Genomic DNA, 6,723 nt, shown 5'->3' on the forward strand with positions numbered 1-6,723 from the left:
AGTTTGTGAACCCTTTAAAATTTTCTTTATTTCTGCATAAATATGACCTAAAACACGATCAGATTTCTACACGTCCTAAAACAAAATAAATGGATCTCAAAAATGAGACAAAAAAATTAAACTTATAAATTAATATATTGAGGAAAATTATCCAATCTTATATATTTGTGTGAGGCAAAAGTACGTGAACCCTTGCTTTCAGCAACTGGTGTGACCCCCTTTTTCAACAATAACTTCAAACGTTTCTGGTAACTGTTTATCATGCCTGCACATTGGCTGGGAGGAATTTTAGCCCATTCCTCCTTACAGAACAGTCTTAACTCAGGGATGTTGGTGGTACTCTTTGCATGAAATGCCTGCGTCAGGTCCTTCCACAGCATTTCTATAGGATAAAGGTCAGGATTTTGACTCGGCCATTCCAAAACATTAACTTTCTTCTGCTCTAACCATTCTTTGGCAGAGCAACTTGTGTGTTTAGACTCATTGTCTTACTGCATGGCCCACTTTCTATTGATCTTTAGTTCACAGATGGATACCTTGACATTTTCCTGTAGAATTTGCTGGTACAACTCAGAACTCATAGCTCCATCAATGATTGCAAGCCATCCTGCTCAAGAGGCAGTAAAGCAGGCCCAAACCATGATACTGCCACCAACATGTTTCACAGATGGGATAAGGTTCTTATCCTGGAATGCAGTGTTTGCTCATCACCAAACATAATGCTTCACTCTTAGAAGTAAGGGTTCCAAAAGGGTTCTTCTTGAAGGGCTGCGGTTCTAACCAGAACCATTTGCTTTTGAAAAACCCTTTTTTGAAGAAAGGGTTCTTCAAAGGTTCTTTGTAAGACTCAATCCAAATAACCCTTTTTAGAAGAAAGACTTCTTCAAGGATTGCTGAAAGCATAGGTATTAGAAGATCCTCACCCTCAAATATTCAAATGTTTACTCATGATTCAAATAGTATTTTGAAATGTACATGTATATGGAATCCCCTTAATAAATTCATTTTACTTGTGTTCTGCCATAGTCTTTCTTTGCTATCATTTCATGCCATACAATAGTTAATTGTGTATCTGTATTGAACAGACACTATGTTAATTGGTTAGTCCTTCTAATGTGATATACACTGTGTATAGGTGTTGTAGGCTCTGGAGAGACCACAGAGACAAGGGTTGAATTGAGGGGCATTTGTTGTTGAAGATGTTTTTTGATATTGTTTTTTTCCCCCGATGATTTCTAATTCATGACGTACAACACTTAACTGGTGCTTTTATAAAGTGGCTAAGAATACAGTGCATACATATAATGTAGCTACATGATGTACTCTCTGGTGGGAAGATCATGTCTTGAACCCTCAATCTTCAAAATAGCACCGCTATGCTCTTACCTACTGAGCCACCATGTTAGTTTTGTTTTGACCATTTTAACTACAACCTCTGGAGGGAGGAGCTCATGAGCTCATTTAATTGGCCCTTATTTTCTTTTTGGAGAGTGGGCAGTTGACCCTCCTTATCTATTGTTCCTTTATTATGGATTGTGGGAGGCCTGGGGGGATGGAGGACTACAGTGTGAAGGGATGTTGGAGCTGGAAATTGAACCGTGGTCTCCAAGGGGAAAGGCTGGGGTTTGGTGCGTGGGAACTGAGAGCTGGTTTCCCTACGGATAGCCCATATGGTCTGTCCTTCTCTACAAAACAAGGTGACATATCAATAGTGATTACTGTTCACACACTGTGTGATCACCTGTGTATTTGAAGTGACAGAAGATCAGACACTTCAGAGAATCAAGGTAAACTAAATCTGATATCTTATTCCAGCAAGCTTGACTCTAGCTAAGGACTTTTATGGTAAAAGGTGGACCATTTTAAATAAATTAACGTGAAAACTTTGTAGGGTTCCCTCGCTTTCATCTGATTGTGTGCCAGTGGAGGCTCTTAGTATAGGAGTTGGAGGACAGGTTTATTCAATCTGTTCCACTGTCACCATTATTATGTGCCCATACCACGATTGTTCTCATTGGACCATGCAGTATTTTGTTGTTTGTAGATGACTTACTGCTTCATCTGGTGTAGTAAGTGTACCTTGGATTGATGATACTGTCTTTTTTTCTCATCCCTCTCTGCTATGTCACCATTGCTGGAGATTACATGAATTCACCTGCTGAGGACAGCCTGATGTGCCTGGCTTGTGTCCAATTTGTCATGTTGCTGATTCCATTCCAGATTTTTCAATACATTTTTCCTTTGAATTGTTTGAATGTTTTCTCAATGTCAACATTGTAAACATTGGTAATTGTAACATAGATTGTTAAAATGATGGATGAGCACAATATACAATATATGGGATTCAGTCATTTTTTGCCTGATCTGTAGAATACAATATGGTTCTTCGTAGAATCCTCAGAAGACAAGAGGGTTCTAGATGAAACCCTTGAAATATGAAAGAGTTCTTGGTGGAACTCCCTCAGTGGGTTCTAGATGAAACCCTTAGAAGGTGAAAAGGTTCTGGATAGAACCCCTAGTGAGGGTTCTAGGTGAAACCATTACACCATAGAAGGGTTCTCTGTGGAACCTCTCATAGCGGGTTCTGGGTGGAACCTTTCACAGATGGTTCTAGGTGTAACCCTTTATGTTGGGTTCTACGTAGAACCTTCTGAAAGGGTTCCAGGTGGAACCTTTATAAAAGGTTCTACCAGGAACCAAAAAGGGGTTCTCCTATGGAGACAAGCCGAAGAACCATATATGGGTTGACTCAGCACCTTTATTTCTAAGAGTGTTCGTATTCAAGCCTAAAAGTTTGATTTTGGTCTCATCCACCCACAGAACGAAATTCACCCACAAAATGATATGAAATTGTAAATTGTAAGAACATTTTACAGATCGCCTTCTGGCTTATCCACGTGGTCTTGAGCAAACTGTAGATGGCAACAATGTTCTTTTTGGAGAGAAGTGGCTTTTTTCCTTGCAACTCTGCCATGCACACCACTGATGCTCAATGTTCTCCTGACAGTGGACTCATGAACATTGACTGTAGCCACTGCAAGAGAGGCCTGTAGTTTCCTAGACGTTACCCTGGGGTCCCTTGTGGCCTCCCGGACTATTACGCATCTGCTCTTGGTATGATCTTTGTTGTTCGACCACTCCTGTGGAGGGTAACAATGGTATTGGATGTCTTCTATTTGTACACCATCTGCCTGACAGTCAACTGGTGGAGTCCAGACTCTTTCGAAATGGTTTTGTAACGCTTTCCAGCCTGGTGAGTATCAGCAACTCTTCTTCTAGATCCTCAGAAATCTCCTTTTTTCGAGCCACGACACATTTCCACAAACCTGTGTTGTTAAGCTTAGACTCTGATAGTGAAAACCCAGATTTCTCTTCTTTAAATAAGGCAGGGCCTCCCTCACTCACACTCGATTGTCCCCCCCTTGATTTCCCCTTCAAATGAATTGATAATCCTAGAGGTTCACATACTTTTGCCACACGCAAATATGTAACATTGGATCATTTTCCTCAATAAATAAACAAATATGTGCAAGATTTTTGTCTCATTTGTTTCATTGATTTTTCTATTTAGTTTTACGACTTGCGTGGAAATCTGACCACGTTTTAGGTCATATTTATACAGAAACAGAGCACATTCTAAGAGGTTCACAAACTTTCAAGCAGCACTGTATAGTGGGAGAAGACGACTATATTTTGGTTGTATCATGTAACGTGGGCCTATTGTAGGGTGCCTGTATCTTTGTGTGAATTACTGTAGGTACTACACAGACCTGTGTTGAGCAAAAACTTGAAAGAAAAGTTTGGGTTACAAGTGTTTAAGCATCAGCTTGAACCCATGTATCAATTAGGCCATAGTCCACAAAAGCAAACATATGGTGATCAACAATGACATAATGCAATGAAATGTAACTAGTTGGTACTCCTTTAATAAAATAGGTTTTCTGCCATAATAGAAATTGTTAGAATTATCTCACATGAAACTACGGCAAGGCAAGGCAAGGCAAGGCAAGTTTATTTGTATAGCACATTTCAACAACAAGGCAATTCAAAGTGCTTTACATAGAGCATAAAAGGCATTAAAACAGAATATAAAAGCAAAACAAGTAAAAAGACATATACAAACAATTAAAAAGTGTTAAATTTGGAAATAAAAAAGAAGCTAAAAAGGGAATAAGACAGATAAAACAAGAGAATAATAGTAACAGTGCAGTGTAAAATATTAACCCTTAATGTTTTTTAATGAAAGGCAGCGGCAAACAGAAAAGTCTTCAGGTACCTCAGCAGTCAGTAATAATGCATTTATATCCTAGCAGGACCAAGAATATGCATATTTTCTGCCCTCCAGTATGATGGCTGTTAGAGGCTGTGATATCAGCTGCTTTTTCTGTTGCATATGCTATGTATTCATTTTTTTTTTCAACTTTTAATGATGTGAGTACAGAACATAGACTGTTTATGGTGATGTATGACTGTTCATGTTTATTGAAGACTACTCATTTGCTTGGCTTGCAGTTCAAATTAAAAATTAATTCTAATCAACATTGTCATTCAGCATGCATTATTGCTTAATGACAAGTAGAAGTCAACATAACTTGAGCAAGATTACAAAAGTAATTGATGAAAAAAATCTACTTCAGTATGGTTACTTCATTAAGTCTACTCACACGCAAGTCAGTTGTTTCTGGAAGCCAAAACTACAACACCAGTTTAGGGAGAGGTGTCACAGAGAGGCTTATATTAATAATGTGATCATGTGAGTCAGATATACATAGCTGTCTACATGCAAGACCACCTTTACACTACTCTTTCCCTTCTGCAGCTATCAACCTACCTAGATTTATATCATGTCAAGTTTAAAATGTGCTCATCTCATTGTGTATCACACAGAAGCAGTATCACTTGAATACTTACAATATAAGGTAAAGAGGGAGCAGCTATGTGTTGGGTGTATAGTTTTAAACCTGTAGGCATAAACATATTGTAAACACAAATGTCAGCTGTCTGTCAGCTCCGTGTCGGCACTGTGTACTGATCAGAATCAGCTTTATTGGCTGTAGGTGTACACATACAAGGACTTTGACTCAAGTTTCTAGTGGCTCTCAACAAAGGTAGTAGAACATAACATATCACTATTATGTACAAGCAAGTGTGTGAAACAATGGATACATATATGTATATAGAAACAACAAGTGGATAACAGCATACAATGTCTACAGTATATACAGGTGAAACCATTTCTGTAAACTCTAAACAGGATGCAAATAGTTTAAAGGTGTGGAGGGAAGGGGGCCCTGTGGCTGATGAAACCTGTTTTACAGACTTCTGACCATGAAACAACAAACACAGCTTGCTGTTTTAGTGCTGCTAAAAGACATGCTGATATGTAAGAAATTAAAAGCTTTGTTTGTGATGACATGTTAAGCCTCTGAAAGACCATGTCAGACCTACTGTAGTGCTGGGAAGTTTGAGTGTTTGAGTTGTCTCAGTACACTCGAGTACAGACTTCTAAATGTATAAAGTATTTTGAGTTTTCTAGTACTAGGTGTTTTGCATCTCTATAAATCAGGACAGCAGATGTGTGTATATCAAGTGGTAATAAATACATTTATGTTTTATAATCCTCCCAAAATATTAGGCTGTAAATGCTAAATACATCTGATATTTTATTAAATCAATTTGTTTTTATTTACTTACAGTGATAATTGTGTTGATGCTACATGTGTGTGGTTTTTAATTTAAATAAAGAAGAATACAAACTTGTATTTGTGACATGACAAAATAAGGAATTACCTGGAGAAACATTGAAAAACAATTATTAACACGCACTAAAGTAGTCTAACTATCGTATCAACCAAACTGCAGCAGAGAATATCTCCAAAGTCCGCAAGCAGCAAAGTATCCTCAGGCTTAAAAGCACTGAGTCTACTGTCTTCAGTCTAACAAGCTGGACAACAAACTGTGTCCGACTCTGTTACATGAACGAATCTGGTCCCTGTGCCCCCGAGCCACCGAGTCCCTGAGCCTCGGGTGGTGGGTGGTGTTTGGTATTCTTCAGCACAATGGCAGTAGATCAGCATTTACAGGATGTGTCGAGGGCAGCAAGTCTGTACAAGCACTAGTATCATCAGTATGAGCAGTCAAGTTGTGCCTACAATATAGGTTTTTAGTAAGCAAAATCATGTAGGGTCATCGTTGAGAGGGCACTGGAAAATGTGTCATTCGTTGACAGTTTTACAAAAAAAAGTGATTAGCCAAGTAAGTTGCTTGTTTTGTCTGACTAATAGTCCAAAATGTTAAGATATTCAATTAACTGTCATATATAAAGACAAACAACAATTTTTGCTTGAAAAATGACTGCAGTCTTTAATCAATTATAATCAATTTGCTGGTTAATTTTCTGTCAATCGACTAATCATTGCAGCTCTAGCCGAATATTCTGGCTTTCTCAGAATAATTGTGTTAGCCACTAAAACAGATAACAAGGGGTAAGAGATAACATGAAATTTATTACATAAAATGTTTGGTTGAGCCCTAAAGAGCTGATTTTTTTTTCATATGAAACATTATTGTCCTCAAATTTGTTGCCAAATTCTCCAAGGTGTGGCCTCTCTGATGTCAACTTCCACAACTGCAACTGCGACCAAATTTAAATGACAGGTGCACATATAAACTTTAAATGATGCCACAAAGTCTGATAGCACTTCAACTACAGTATGTAGTATA

Source organism: Thunnus thynnus, chromosome 18, assembly GCF_963924715.1.
Source record: "Thunnus thynnus chromosome 18, fThuThy2.1, whole genome shotgun sequence".
In the NCBI taxonomy this organism is placed as follows: Eukaryota; Metazoa; Chordata; class Actinopteri; order Scombriformes; family Scombridae; genus Thunnus; species Thunnus thynnus.